Source organism: Cavia porcellus, unplaced genomic scaffold (assembly GCF_034190915.1).
Source record: "Cavia porcellus strain 051 isolate PalLab524CR breed Dunkin Hartley unplaced genomic scaffold, mCavPor4.1 scaffold_3, whole genome shotgun sequence".
Lineage (NCBI taxonomy): Eukaryota > Metazoa > Chordata > Mammalia > Rodentia > Caviidae > Cavia > Cavia porcellus.
The window spans coordinates 73,060,127-73,076,133 of NW_026947486.1; the positions used below are offsets into that span (position 1 = coordinate 73,060,127).

The 16,007-nt window shown below is 39.9% G+C and overlaps 1 protein-coding gene across 6 annotated transcripts in view; it reads right to left on the reverse strand.

Annotated features, from left to right (window-relative positions):
* Amot (angiomotin) overlaps positions 1 to 6,657 on the reverse strand; it is a 77,050-nt gene extending 70,393 nt beyond the window's left edge. For 5 of the 6 annotated variants that reach the window (XM_013150187.3, XM_003467627.5, XM_013150186.3 and 2 more), the window contains exon 1: positions 6,208 to 6,657. The gene's annotated coding sequence lies outside the window, so the exon portion shown is untranslated. The remainder of the gene's footprint in view (positions 1 to 6,207) is intronic. The other variant, XM_013150188.3, reaches the window with a different exon arrangement.
* Between the last annotated feature and the right edge of the window lie 9,350 nt (positions 6,658 to 16,007).

Below are 16,007 nucleotides of genomic sequence, written 5' to 3' on the forward strand. Positions count from 1 at the left end.
TATTCTTATCCCTTTAAAAATAATTCTCAATACACAGAAACACAGAAAGCTGATTTCTCTTCAATACTGTTAACACTCAGGCCACTACATTTTCTGATGTCAGCAATCCCCTTCCCACAAATATTCCAAGTATGCACCACCACCATTCTCCTTTCAATTATGTGGTTTCTGTGCTCCTTTACTGATTGAGTCCAGGCCTCTTGGATAATGAAAAGCATGTGCAGGAAAAATATGCTCTTAAAAACATATACATCAGTTTCATCTGCATTATAAAGGGGGAGAGTAGATCATTTGTCCTTATCAAAAGATCAAAATGTAATTGTTATGAGATATCATAAACAGAAAAAAGGCATCAATGCCTTATGGAGGGGGCAGTTATTGTGATCTGAAGCAACACCAGTAAATAAGGAAGCCCCCCCCCCAGAAAATTCACCCCTTTCTAGTTTGGAAACATTTATATTTAATGTTATCTTAATGTTGCCTTGGAGGGTATTTAAGCTCTGACATACACATGGAAATAAGCCATGAATTGCACAGCAAGCATAAATAGTTCATCATTAATAAAAACCAGCTGTGAAAAAACACTACAATGGCTGTGTTTCAGTTACTGGCTATCATCAGTATTTGTCACAGGCAAATATTAATCAAAACTTTCTCCATTAAAACATACACAGAAATTCATTTTACTTTTTAAAACTTTTGAGAAGCTTTGAAGATCTCATTGGCCACTGACTCACTATAGTGCATTCCAGCTAATGTCTCTTTTTGAAGCTATTTTTTCATCACCCTGGCTGTCATGAGAGTCTTCATATTCGTACCTCAAGTTACCACAGAATATGAAAATGTTTAGTTGAGCTGAGAGTCAATAATACAAACCTGGGGTCAATCTTAATTATAATCAGTGAGGCAATTGAGAACCAAAGGGCACTCAATGTTACAAGAGAGCAAAGCTCATTAAAAGTGAACACCTGCTCGGGACCCTGTAATAAGCCTGCTCTGCCATCATACAAACACCTTTCATCCAATGACCTCAAAGCATGTGCCCAATATGAAGCATGCCTAAACACCTCTGTGAAGTATTAATATCCTTGCTTCCCAGAAGGGTAACTGGAGCTTAGAGCAGTTAATTCATGTACACTTGATCACATGGCAAGTCAGAAAGGGACTAGGCAAAGAAATCCCGATCCTGGCTTCAAGTCACATAGGCTAATGCCATTTCAAGAAGCTGAGGCAAAAGTGAAAGTGACTTCACAAATACCTAGGCAAGCCTACTGAATTTTGAAGAGTATATTTTTCAAGAATTATCTGAGGATATATCAATGAATAGATCTATTTGTATTTTTCCATAGACACTTATTACCAAAAAAATATTCCTGTACTTCACCTGGCACTTCATAAATAGCAAGGATCATATCTCAGCCAGTCTGGACTGCAAAGTGAGTTCGAGGCTAGCTTGAACTACACAGTAAGACCCTGTCTCCAAAAAATAAGTAAATAAACAAACAAACAAATAAATAAATAATAAAACATATCTTCCTTTTCTAATCTGCATAGAAAAATTATTTAATTTATGATGAGCCACTGGTTACCAAGAATGAATTCATCACAAATTAGAGTTCACATGTATGCTATTCCTTGTTCTTAAAAGAAAATTAAAAGTCATGGAACTAAACTTTCACTATACTGTGAAGACCTTAAAAGATCGCATTAAGTGGGGACATGATACTGTACCTACATGTCTTTTATTTGTCTGCATCTCTTAGTTTCCTTACTACTTTTCAGTCTTATTCAAATACGTTAGTTTTTATAGTGCATGTTAGTAATACAGATCACTGAAGTTTGTTTTCAGGAACCAACCCTTCTGTACAACGTATTTTTTACCCCCCTCTCCCTTTCCACCTGGTACTCTTCCAATAACTTAACCATAATATGTTCAAAGCTATAAAACAAGCATATCTGTGCTTTCCCACTTCTTTCTCTTTTTCTGAATTTTTCACACTCTACCTAAACTTGTGCTCTCTTGATGGTATATCACAAGACAGTAATTTAAGAATCACTGTCAGTGAGTTAGCCAAAGTAAACAGTAGGCTCCTAGTTTGTTTTTGTTTTGTTTTGTTTTGTTGTTTAAAATGAAAGAGAGAGTGTGAAAGGAGGTCAAAAGAATAGAATTAGCATCCTTGTTAAGTATATAAACAACCCCATCACAGAAAGTGTCTAGGGATTACTTACTCAATCTGTTAGTCTACTGGCATTGTAGAAACAAATGGGATTCTTCATGCATATTTGCTCAGGTTCTGATTCTACTTCTCCCCTCAGGTTTATAAAATTATGTCTTAGGTGAGCTCTTATTTAAAAACAATATCCTATATGCCCATGGTGTTAGCTATATAAAATGTATGAATACAGTAACAAAGCTTTAAAGAGAACTGAGAAAAATGAAAGTAGATGATCAGCTAGGATGACGGAATTCTTCATAAAGTTTTGGGCAGGGTCTTAGGTTTTAATTTCATGTTGTTAAAATATAAAACACGATGTATTTATACTGATATATCCTTACAAGCTTTTTTTAACTGGATGACTAAGTGTATTTCTAACAACCAATGCACATCATTCTAATAGCAATCATTAACATTCACACCAGATATTGAAGCCTTGAGCGAGAACTATAAGCCTTTAAGAACTGGTTCTAAAAATCATTCTGTTGGACCTCTACAGTTCACAGTGGGGAAAATTTGCCAAGGGTAGTAAACCAAGTTAGAGTTAGGTCTTGAGCCTAGGTCCTTCTTACCAGTAGGCTCACTACAAAAGTTTACCATAGAGTCTCAGATTTAAATGGCATCTGTTGCCATTATTTACTAGAAACAATTTTCTCAGTCATTGGGTTAGTCAAATACAATAACTAGAAATAAAATCTTTTACTTAAATGAGGTGCATAGTTCCATCATTAGACTTATTTAAAACCCAAGCAGTCTGATCTAATCCAGAAATTAATGCTAACTCCTTTCTACAGGCACTTATAGGCAAGGGCTACTTTGGTTAGTATTATTACAAGCTAGAATAATTAAGACAATTAACTCCACCTCACAACAAAAAGACTTCAAAAACAAAATAATAACCTCTTTCAATTCAAGCAGTAATCATTACAACAAATCTAATGTATTCCTTTATGCAATAACTATGTTTCTGTTGAGGCCTAGTTATTTCAATATATCACATCATAGTTTAAAGGCAATAACTAGGAAAGCTATTTCTTTCAAAGAAACCTGTGATAGATTCTTTTATAAAGCAAATCACCTCTTATTTTCCTCCTTTTGCTCTCTTTTATTTTGGTTCAGTTTGTGTGTGTGTGTGTGTGTGTGTGTGTGTGTGTGTGTGTGTATGTAAGGGGCAACTTTCCTCCTTTCTCTGGGCTAGAAAGGGTCAGAAGCCCACCATAGAGAATGATGCAGTATGAACAGCCTGTTTAGTGCCCCCTTAGTCCTTGGAACCAAATTCTAACCTTTGACTTGGGGGTGGGACACTAGATTTTGGACCAAAGTCCACAAAAGGCAGCAAGAAATAAAAAGTAAGTAAGACTAAAGACAACACATCGTAGTAACACACCAACAAAAATTCCTGGGGACAGGAAATCAATGGATCACAATTCTAAACAAATTGGTTTAGTCCCCAGCTAATTAACTTGTTAAGCAGATCTCTAAACTCACTGAATCCATGGGAGAAAGAGGTGATGTAATAGGAGATTTGGAAACATTTACCCATTTATCATCCTAAAAGGCTCAGCCGCGACCACACACACCTCTCCACCCCTTTCAGTAGGTTTTAGCTGAGCTTAATGGGCGCAAAGGACAATTTCTACCAGACAGCCCCTAAGAATAGACTGTTCTCATGCATTCCAAATGTTCAGTCTCCATGGAGGAGGCTACCTGGTCACAAGCATTTCCCAAGAGGGTATATATCCTCTACTCCTCTTCCTTGGTAACACCCCCACACACACCATGTTGCCCCAAACAAAACAAAACAAAACAACTTCTAACCACCCTGAGAACTTGAGGGACTTTTCTGGAGTAAGGGAAAAGAAAAGTTAAGAGGAGGGCAGAAGAGTGTGAGAAACTCCTCTTATCTCCAAATGGGAAAAAAGGCCTTAAAAAGCTGGATCAAAGGAAGAAAGGGGGATGGGGGTGAAGGGCTGCTAAATTACAAAGACACCCTTTTAAAGAAGGAACAGGCCCTGGGAGAGGGCTCTTAGGAGAGGCCCAGAAGCAGATGTACCTACTTAGGATTCTGGCACTCAATGGGACCTCAAAGTCAGAGTATCCATCCCTCTGCCTTCCCATTAGATGATATTTTACGCATTCTGGAAAGGGTCAGCGTCGTTCTTTATAGGACTTCAGAAAAGCAACTCCACAAAATGTCTTACTTATGCATTAGTCTAATAAATGCAACTTCATAAACTAGAAATGAGATTTTAACTTTCAAATTCCAAGCAATACTGAAAATGAATTTTTAAAATCCCCTTTCTAAAATGTTTAAGTAGATAAGCAGATCCACAAAGGTCACATACGAGTTACATACAAATGTGGTCACAGGTTTACTTCACATCTAGATTATGAAGTCAGAAAAATGTACTTTTAATTTTAAAGATCCGTAAGCTTTTCCAAAGAAAGAGGAAACTTAAAATGAAGTATGATGTAACGCCAGAAAGTGTCTGTAAATGATACCGGATAAACTCATACAGAACTGCTGGAACCTGAGTTACCATCCGTAAATAGATGCAACAACTCTGCAACCACCTGGCTATTAAAATGTCCCAAGCCAGTTATAAAATGTAGTTTGGTCAAGCCAGCTTTTCCCTCCCAACTGATCTGAAACACGATAGCTTTTAAAATTTTCGCCATGTAAAGTTCCTTGTCTACCTTCCTGCTTACCTTTACTCCATTAAAATCAGCCAAAGAAATTATTTTAAACAAGTAAATAATTTGCTCCCAAATAAGCAACGAGTTGGGATATCAGTACCAGGTCTTTGAACGCTACCATTCTTATAATTTTGGTGCACTTGTCCAACTGAAGATAGGTGGGAGATGGGTGAAAATTTACCCCAGGTCCAAAATAGCATTTCAAACTATTCTTAGCTACTGAGGGTACTGAAAGCTCTGAGAGGGCTTCACAAAAGCTGGCCTCAGAAAGAACTTTAATAAAGCCTAGCTCAAGGAGACTTAAATACCCTTAGCCCCCTTCATCAGTGAAGATTATGGTGACTAATTATCTTCCTCACTGAATGGGAGAAGGTTATATTCTTAAGTTTTAAAATGCCTAATATCTACTCTTCATGGCCAGGAGAGAGAACTAAACTAAACATCTCAAGTTGTTCAAAAATTCTTCCCACGATATATACTGTAAATTGAAAATAGTCTTTTTCTCAAACTTTCCCTTTCCTCTCTCATTAATCTATATTCAACTCTCCTTTCACAAATTATTAGTATAATTATTAGTAACAGTTTACCAGGAATTGCTCACAGTCTATAAAGACTGTCATTTTCCCTCCCATATTTCCTTCTCTTCCGTTTTAGATACCCGTAAGATCCATCTTACTGTAGAAGCAGCAATGGCCTTCGACCCTCTAACCACTTGCCTGGTCCACCAAATTTCTTGTGCCTTGAATCTTATAAAGCAACTGTGAGGACTCCCCTCCTTACTAATACCACCACCACACAAGCAAAGAGTAAGTAGTGTTGTAGATTACTCCCAGATTTTAAAATTTGAAGAATTCATACGTGGCCCCCAGGTCAGGGAGGGGGATCCTCCTAAGCACTTAGGAGAAAGCAATCCAGTTATCTAAGATAAGCAGGAGCTTTAGTGGTTGGCTAAAGGTAAAACTCAGCTTGCCTCAGGTCTTTAGCTCCTCACATGTTTAATTACCTAGACCTAGAGACCTACAAGGACCCCAGGAGTCAAGGAAGGTAAAAGTACCATCAAGTAGCGCTACCCTCTAGCATCTCCTCATTAATGTAGGACGAGAGGGGTACACACTCTTTAACTAATTTAACTGGCTGCACATTCCAGAAAACTCATGACCAGCTGCAGAAAGTAGAACACACGGTCATCTCCACACGCACACCTAGACCGACTCACGCCGCGTGTACTACTAAGTTCATGCCACCACAGATTCCTGCCCAGGTTCCCCACGAAAAGTAACCACGCGTCTCCTACCCCTGAAGGCAACGAAGACAAGGTGACGACTCTGCTTGCTCAAGTGGCTTTGGTCCTGGGCCAGCGGCCAGGGATGGGCAGGGAAAGCCCCAATTCCTGGCTGCTCCCCTCCTCGCTGCTCCGTCCGGAATTTCCTTGGTGGCAGTGGACAGACAGGATACCGGGCCAGAGGGTGGAGCAGTGGACAGTGGGAAGAGAGACAGACTAGAGGTGGTGGTAGTGCGGGGGAGGCTGGGAGAACTAAGGGAAGAGAAGGCGAAAGGAAAGGGAACGGAGACGGAGGAGCAATTCAGGGGTCTACCGGTTTAGGCAGCCTGAAAGCTCCTCCAGAAGGAAGGGGCGTGACTGCGTTGAAGGCAGCGCTGGGGCTAAGGATGGGAAGTAGAGGAGGGGGAGGAATGGGTGGCTTTTCTTCGGGCTAAGAGCGGCTAGGACCGCCCAAGAGTTGGGCGGGGGAGGGGGTGGACACTGAAAGAGGCGGGGCAGAGGGCGGGGAAAGAAGGGCAGAAGCCAGCCCGAACTCTGGGTGGGGGTGGGGAGCAGGCGCCCATGAGTGGCGGGGCCTGGGGACAGGGAAGTTTCAAACAATTGAAAGGCAGGGTCCCTGAGCTCAGCAAAAGTGCGGGACCCTCACTATTCTCCCACTAGCTAAGTAAGACTTGGATAGGGTAGTCCGGCGCGTCTAACCAAGGACTGCCCAGGAGGAAGGAAACTGTCTTGCAAAGACTACAATAATAACCTATGGCAACAGCTCAGCAGCGCCGCGTGGGAGAGCCATTGCAGCTCCCCGCCCCGCAGCGGGAGGAAGAAAAACAAATAATAGAAATGCTGAAAAGCAGCTTCTACCAAGGTCTAGTTAAAATAATTCAGGAAGAAGCAGCGCTCCTTCGTTTTCCTTCCTCTCCCGCTTCCTATTACCAGCAGGCCCCCACCCAGGTCACAGCACTTGGGAGACACCCTCCGTTTTTCCTTCCCTCCCTCGGACCTCCCCCTTCTTCCCTTTTCTCCCTCGCCTGCCCCACGCCGACGCTAGAGGCCTGGGAAGACGAAGGAGGGGTTTTAAAGAGGCCCCGCCTCTTGGACAGACTGGAGCACAGGCCTAGGAGGAGCGAACTTTGAAGGGTGACTCCCACCCGCCCACCATTCTTTTGTAGCTACTGGTTGGCCAATCCCAGCCTGAGGTTCGCTTACGATTGGCCTCCTGAACCGCCATTCCGATCCTTTCGTCCCACCCGCTCTCAAAATTAATAAAGCTAAACAAGAGTCTATTGTCTACCTCTGTTCTCCCCCCAGCTACTGCTGGGAATAGAAAGATGAGACGCTTCATTTCTCGGTCTACTTGAAGAGTGCGAGTGTGTCTACTGACTCGGTACACCTTTATGTTTATTGCAGTGTCTGGCTCTCTAAGAATAGGTAAATCAGAAGGAAAGAAAAGAAAAAATGATATTGGTTAAGAACCCACAGGATTAAATACAACAGCATCCTGGAACACAGAAAATCTACCATTTTACATTTGGGGAAAATAACAGCACAAAGAAACTGTATGGGTATAGCAAAATAACATGGGATTTGGAACCAGAGAGAATTCATTGTGGGCTCTGGCACTTATTAGCTAGTTGTGTGACTTTTAAGTGGCTCTACTTCTGAGCCTTAATTTTTTTTATCTGTAAATAAATGCTATAAGACACGCCCTATTAAGTTAATAACTCCTGTTTGAAAATAAAATGAAATGTAAGTGAGATTATAAACCACAAAGCACTCCACACATGTATGTGTTTCTGCTTGTGTATGGCACATGGACAGTCTCACATGTATTTGAGAATCAAACCGCCTGCTCATCTGTTTTAAGCATTTACATCCAAGGTTGTGTAGCTTTTGTGGCTTTATTTTTAAAAGTTAACTGTTTTCTTACAATTTTGGGAATGGATGTGCAGTTGGCTCCCTGTAGTTAGAATAATAAATTACCTCTTTTCTAACCAGGGTGGGTGAAATTTCTTTTTTAAACAGTTCTGCAGTTGTGCCTAAATCTATTACGGTTCTGGTACTCAAAGAGGAAATCATGCTGTGTATCTCTGATTTGAACTTGAGTAAACAAATATGAAGAAAACTTACCATGGAAACCACCATTCTCCATAGATCTGTATTTCCTAGAAAAAGTCTCAAGTAGGAAGCAAGCCTAAATGTAAAGGCCTTGACAACACAACGTTATTATAATAAACTCATGTCAGGGAAAGGCTGACATCCAATTCAAACCTGTCTATTGGCCTCTTCTGAGAGGCCAGCGATCAAGGCATGCAAAAGGAAGTGTGCTCAAAGGAAACACAATTTCATGGTGAGCAAGATCTCAGAATAACCCTCTGGATACAGAAAGAGCAGTGGGCAGATGACATGCAGTAGAATGTGCTCTGCCAGGAACTGCTGATTCAGAAGCAAGAACATCAACAAAATGAATTATCAGTATAATTTCTTTTATGTGTGATGTAAGGTAAAATGAGTGGTTTTTTCATGAGGATGGTGAGTTTTTGACTATTTGAGACATGGAGATACCTGGTTTGTAAGAAGAAATTATTCCAGTCTTGAGGAGGTGAGGACTGGAGAGTTAGACAGAGTGGCCCTAGAGATCTACAACTGCTTTATGATGTTGACAAGATACATGCTAAACTTGAAAATGCTATTAAAATGGGAAAAGAAAAATATGCACATGGCAAAATTAAAGTTAAACAGTGAAAGGGTACAGTGTCAAGTTCCTCTCCACCACATTGCTTTTCTTTCTATTCCTTACAAGTAGGCTCAACATTCACAGTAGACCTTGCATCTCCTTACTCATTAATGTGTCTTAAATATCCTTCTTTCAGGGTAACTATATGATAGCTCAGTATCTCATTGCAGAAGAAGTGCAAAAATTAGTTTACTTATTCACTTATTAAGGAATTTAGGCCTTTCTCTATCTTGTACCTCTGCAGAAGATACTAGAAAATAAAATCTTATCAGTAAAGATCTGGTGCCTTTATAATACGTCTACCCCCACCTTGAAATTGCCCTCTCAAACACTTTTACAACTTGTCTTCCCACAGCTATTGAAAGCCCCTAAAATGTAGCTCTTTCAATATGTCTTCTCAAACATCGTCTTGGGCGTGACTATTTTTCAAATTTGAATTATGATTGAGTAGACTTAATAGAGCTTTAAACTTAAGGGTTAATGAGCCCATGGGTAAATCACTTCTTATTCTGTGATAAACAAGTTTCTTAGTACCTCTGCTTTTCCAAGGTCTTCCAAACTTCTTAAGTGTTCGTTTCTTTTGCCATGCAAGAGTTCTTCTGTGTTTTTATCCTGAAAAATCTTTCAGTTTGTTTAAACTGAGTTTGAATTAAAGCTGTGCATTGACTACTTCACTTAAAAGGGAGGGGGAAAGGGAGGCTAACATCAACAAACATCTATTGAACTGCTATTATAGGCAGGACTGAAAAAACAAAGAAGTATGAGATTTGGCACTTACCTTCCAAGACATATACTTAAGAATTCAACTAACAAGCATATGCTAAGTGCTAAATGAATGGCATTGACAGTAAAAGCTGTGGAAGTTAAGAGAAAAGAGTGAAAACTAGTTCTAGAAAGTGTATTTATACAGTAAACTATGCCACACACATTTATCTAATCACCATAGCATCTCCATGTCTTCATATCCTGACTATAAATTATGGAAAGCCCTCTGGGGAGAATAACAGGAGAATTAACCACTAGCTGTAAAACACCTGTATGGACACTGGGCCACCTAAGTACTGCATATTTAAAAACTTCAGATACCAATATGGTAAAAAGAGGATAATTTTAAGCTCAGAACTCAATAATCTCCACCCCAAACTGTGCTGCTTGGTCATTTTTTTTTCATAAAATAAAGCCCCTCCTTTAAGATGCAATAAAAATCAGTATCTCTGCCCCAAAAGATAAAGTCTATGAAAAAAATAGTCTGGACACAGTGTCAATTGCCTGCAATCAGAGATACTCAGAAGGTTGAGACAGGAGGATCACAAGTTTGAGACAAGCCTAGGGAAGTTAGGAAGACCCTGTCACAAAATAAAAAATAAATGTAAACAATTGAGAATGTGTAGTTCAGCACTCCCTGGATTCAATCCCTTGTACTGGTGTATGTGTGTGTGTGTGTGTGTGTGTGTGTGTGTGTGTGTGTGTGTGTTTGTAGGGCTATTTTGAAAACATGTAAAATGAAGTAAACCAGAAGCAAAAAGACAAATGTGCGTTTCCACTTATATGAAAGACCTAAAATAGGCAAATTCAGAGACAGAAAGGAGGGTAGTAGCGATCAGAGGCTGAGAGGGGAGGAATGAGAAGATAGTGTTTAATAGGAACAGTTTCTGTTTGGGATGATGAAGAAGTTTAAAAATAGTAGTGATGATCTTTAAACTCAATACCAGTGATAGGAGCTGCCAAGAAATAGAAAACAGGACCCAAGACCCCACCACAAAGCAAGGCAGTCCCTGCTAGTCACAATTTATGATTTTTCAATAGAATCCAGAAGTCAAATGCATTTAATGTAAAATCTCCCAATTTTTCATTTCAGCAACTATCACTTTAGTAATAGTCTGCCCTTTGTGTCCAAAATGTTTGCCCAACGTACAGAAGAAGTAGCAAAGAGGATGTGGTTTCTGTCTATCCTCGAGTTTCTGGCTAGATTTTTCATGTAGGAAAGACCATAAAACCATAACGCTTTGCACTGAATGACATTCTTCCCATCCACCAAGTCAACTGGGAGTGTGAAATGAGATATCTTCTTCTAATTACCTGGTGAATAACTAAATGCATTTAGGAACAAAAGCAGAGGCAATACATGCTGGGGAAAATTAATCCTAAGAATTTGTCTTTCTGTATAACCTCCCCAGCTAAAAATGCCCTGCAGATATATCAAACAGTGAAAAACCACCTTCACCAGGACATTTCCTAAAGTCAGGCTCTTATTTATTCCTAAAGACACTAGCCCTGCACATGCAAAAACCAGCTGACCAGAAAAGAACAGCTTTATCTGAATAGGAAAGGAACAAAGGAACTCATAGGTAACACAAGCACCCAGTTAAATGCTCTTCCTTTAGATCTCCTTTCTCCCCCTCCCACTTTTTCCAAGCACATATAGCTCCCCCTGTGCCCCACGTGCGCGTGTGTACACACACACACACACACACACACACACACACACACACACACACGTACGCATGCACGCACGCAGGCACACATAGCCCAAACACAGGAAGTTTGAAGCCTGATCCATGTGTGGAAAACAGCAACGTGGGAATTCAGGAAACAGCACCACAACTGCTCCAAGGCCAAGACCTACTCCAGCTTTTGAGAACCAAGTTGCTAGTGGGTTGCTTGTGGTCCCCAGCCTTTTGGAATTAAATCTGCTGTAGGAAAATAAAGCTGCCTGCAAGTCTATTCCTAAAATACCTCCTAGGGTCCTGTTTGAGTAATGTGGCTTTGCCTCTTTATGATTTATGCAGGGCTTCACTTTAGCTTAACTAAATAGCATATCTCCTCAGCAGCTTGAGTTTCTGGAAAAGCCCAAACTGTTCATACCTTTTAGTAAGATTTGTTTGCTAAATCCTAGGTTAGTGGGACTAAGAGGGAGGTAAGAAGGCTGAGGGACACATATCAAAGTTTGTACTCTGAAAGGCTGAGAGGGAGCATATACTTTAATCAATGACAAAGAACAAATTTCTGAAAACAAGTCAGAGGGAAATCAAATTTCTGAGCCATTAAGCACATTAAATGTATAGAGTTAGCAGGATTTAAAGGAAGTTCATGATCTGACATTACCCTTTGCAAATAAACTTGTGATTGATTCGGTGCTCTCTTTGTTTCTGTAGTTGCTGCAGTGTCTGAGAGTTGTTATCCCAGTTGGAGGAGAAGGCTGTGACTAGAGTAGAGATTTATCTTCCCTGGCTTACTGCCCCACTTTAGGAACTGTAGGGAGAAGGCAGGTCAATGCCATTCTGGTGTGATTTAAGGCAAGCCCACATTGCAGGCCCCAATCAGCCATCTTTTAGGGTCTGCCACTGTCCTGTGAAATTTACACAGGAAAGACCCTTGTTAAAGTGCAAATACCTAATCTGGGAAAGGTTAGATAGTAAACCATTGGGGTGTAGATTTTCAGAGTCACTCAAGCCTGTATTCCACTCAAAGATCCATGATTTACCAAAGAAATCAATTACTTAACCAGTCTGGACAGCAGTTCCCTTATCTGGAAAATGGAAGGAATTTCTGCACCATCAGGGCTTTCTATAAAGATAAAGTGGAATAACATAGTTAGAGGTCCTATCATAATGTCTGGCATATTAAAGGACTATTTCTTTGTGCCACTTCATTTAATCATCTTAAAGCATTTCAGAAGTTAGGATGATGGGTTTGCTTAGTGGCTTATAGGGATTAAGATCTTCTAGCTGCTGGGCCTTATCACCAGGACCCACAGTCACTTTTCTTTTCTGACCCTGATCAGCAGGGTGGTGTGGTGCTAAGCCTACATAGAATCCAAAGGATCTAGTTCCCTAGTGTGGTTCTGTTGCTCTGTATATGTGGCTTCAGTCAAGTTTTGAGTCTCAGTGTCCTCATTTGTGATACAAAGATAATACCATCAATTTCCAAGGGGGCTGGTAAAGAAAAATGATAGCTATATGCAAAAGTAGCTGGTCCTATTATTTGTAATGTTGTATACAACAGGATGGCTAAAGTTTACCTTTTCTAATACACAGTTTCTGATCTAAAGTAGTGAATAGTTTTGGTATAAGCATTGAAAAATTCTTTTTCCCCTCTAGTTTTGAGGATTGAACCCAGGGCTTTTGCACTGAGTTACAGCTCTAGATCTTTTCTTGTATTTTTATTTTTCATTTTTTTTTTATTTAAGAGGAAAAAGAGAAAAACACAAAACAAAACAAAGCAGTGTAAGGTTACACATAATACATAACTACAAAAAAAAAACATAACAGTAAGAAATCACCTGTTAATAGATTACATAATATCATCTTGGAAATAGTTGCTCAAATCACAGTAGGCCAGGCCTTGTTAAATGTGGTAGCTTAACAAATAGTCCACTTGTAACAGCAGGCTGAACTGAATCAGTGGAGTGCTGGGTGTGGAGAGCCCACCTGAGGATCATTGCTAACAGCACAAAAAGAGAACTGAAGAGGAAGATGATATGCTATTGATTTTTCTGGAGAAGATTGCTATTCTGGTTTTCCTAATAGGAACTCAGCTATTCTCATTATCAGAGGAGCTCATGACCTGCTGTCACTGAGGATAGCTATTGTGCTCTTTGAGGGAGCTTGCCTCCTTGAGTGTCACTTCCTGGCTCCAGTGCGGTCCCTCAGCGTGCTGGCACAGATCATTCATCCCTGTGGCACAAATTTTCTCACATCCACCACTGATCTTTGGACCTTCCCAGTGTAGATTCTTGACACAGATTTGCATGAGACATGTCTTGGAATCTAGTCCTCCAGCTGGACTCATGCAGGATATTGCCATTGGCTCTAGGGCTTCAGCTGGACTCATGCCATGGTATCCAGGCCCTCAGCTGGATTCTTTGGGCCTCTAGTGTGTGTACATATCTCCTCCACCCTTTTGCATTTGACTCTTTGGGTGAATAATGTAAAATAATCCTATAAATTATGTGTCCTCTATTAAATCTTTTACATTGTAAACGCTGACTACAACACTAAGTCACTAAGTTGTCTAAACTAGGCTCAAACTTGTGATCCTTTTGTCCCAGCCTTCTAGATTTCTGGAGCTGCAAGTTTTCAAGTGTTGATAATTCATAAGAAAATGTCAACTATGCATTCCTAGCTTCCAGATTTTGTCTAAGGAGTTTGGAATGGTGCTCAGACAGCTATAGAGCTCTCAGTTACAAGTGTAGAACTTCTTCTAAAGATTCTCCATGTTTGGGCAAGATGTGAGTGAAAAGATGGACTCCTAGGAGGTGATACAAGAGATCATGGGACAAAGAAAATTTGTGCTGTGAGTTGAGACTGGGACACACAAAGCTCTGACTTTTTGTACCTTAGAGCCGTATCCAGAGTATTATTAGTATAGGAAGAAACTTGATATTTATCCTTACATCTTTGTGGATCCTTTAAAGGATGCTTATGGACTGGCCTAACGTAGTGATTTTTTTTGAGTTATTCCTACACTACTAGAAAAGCATTGAGTTAGATAATCACTAAGGTTCTATGTAAGTGTTGACCAAAGATAGTTGTCAGAACACTGACCAATTTTCTGAATGCTGGTGTGGGAAGCAAATCAGAAGTGTCATTCATTTTTTCCTTCTTTGATTTTGGTGTATAATGGGAAGTTCTGAGGTATAGTTAGAAAATCTTAGTGCAAACTGTTTAAGCAGAAGGTAGAAAGTTTATCTGGTACAGAACAAATGAGAAAGATAGTATAGGCATATGTGCTAGGGAGTAGGCTAGAGTGTGACTGGCTGCTTAATGCCTTTGATGGCAAGAAGGTTCCAGAAGGCATCTGGATGGCATTGCTTAGTGGATGGCATTGCTTAGTGGATGGCATCACTTGCAGTACCTCCAGCAGAACTACAAACCAGGAATAGATTTTCAAAGAGGCAGTCTGGAGTAATGAAAGAAAAAGAAAAGATTTTGAACCAGATAAAACTGAATTAAGATCCCCACATTTCACTGGTTGTGTGGCCTTGGAAAATCACTTCACCTCTCAAATTTCAATTTGCCAACCTATTGGTTGAACAAATGTGTACTCTTTAAACATTGTTTAAATGAATGTACTTGGGATGTGTTGGTAAACACAATAGGCAACATCTCTGCATTTATAAAATTTGTACTTTGGTAGGTATTTATTTAAGGATTTGTGAGGATTCTTGATGTGTCCCTTACAGTCCTATAATGTCCTATTAATAGCTCAATAAATGGCAACTATTACTTATAGTAACTGTAGTAGTAGTAATTTTACTAGAACAATGATCACTTTGTTAAAATGAGGTTAAGCCAGGTAATTTCAATACATGGCTAAAACAAATACTTGAGATTTTCACAATATAAGCAATAGCAAGTTGGTTATACAACTTTTTTCCATCCAGAGTGCTAATATTTGTTTTTTGTACTATATTTTCTTCAGTAGCAGTTAATTCTGTGGTAAATTTTAGCTCAAGGTGGCCCTGAGAAATTAGTTTGATCTCTAGTTGAATAAACTTTCTTTGTTATCTCCAAGGAGATCAAAGAGCCTGGATGTGAGGCCAGGATACATTGCTGGATGCCTGTAGTCTGAGGCTGAGGCAGGAAGATCAGGAGTTTGAGGCCAGTCTAAGCAACTTAGTGAGACAAAAAAAAAAATCAAGAATATAGAATCGTGACATTTTCCTACAACCATTTTTGTCATGTTTTTACTTAAGTGATATTAACTAAACAAATATTTAATACAAGCTCCATGTCCCTTTACTCTAGTTCTAGAGTCCCTGTTCCAGAAGCACAGTGTGTCAGAAGGGGAGGAAAAGGCTTTGTAGGTTTGTGGTTTTGTTTTGTTTTTGCAGTACTGGGGATCTGAGGATTGAACCTAGAGCATCTGCACTGAGCTATATCCCCATTTTTTTATTTGGAGAAAACATACCACAATTTTTCTGCTTCAGCCTCCCGGCATGCTGCGACTATAGGTATGTACTATTGGGCCAGCTCTAGTTTGGTTTTCATAAAATGCAATTTCTATCTTATTCCACAACAACAGAATCATGGCTTCAGTTTCCCGTGTTATGTGGTAAATTTCACCAAGTGTCATGTTT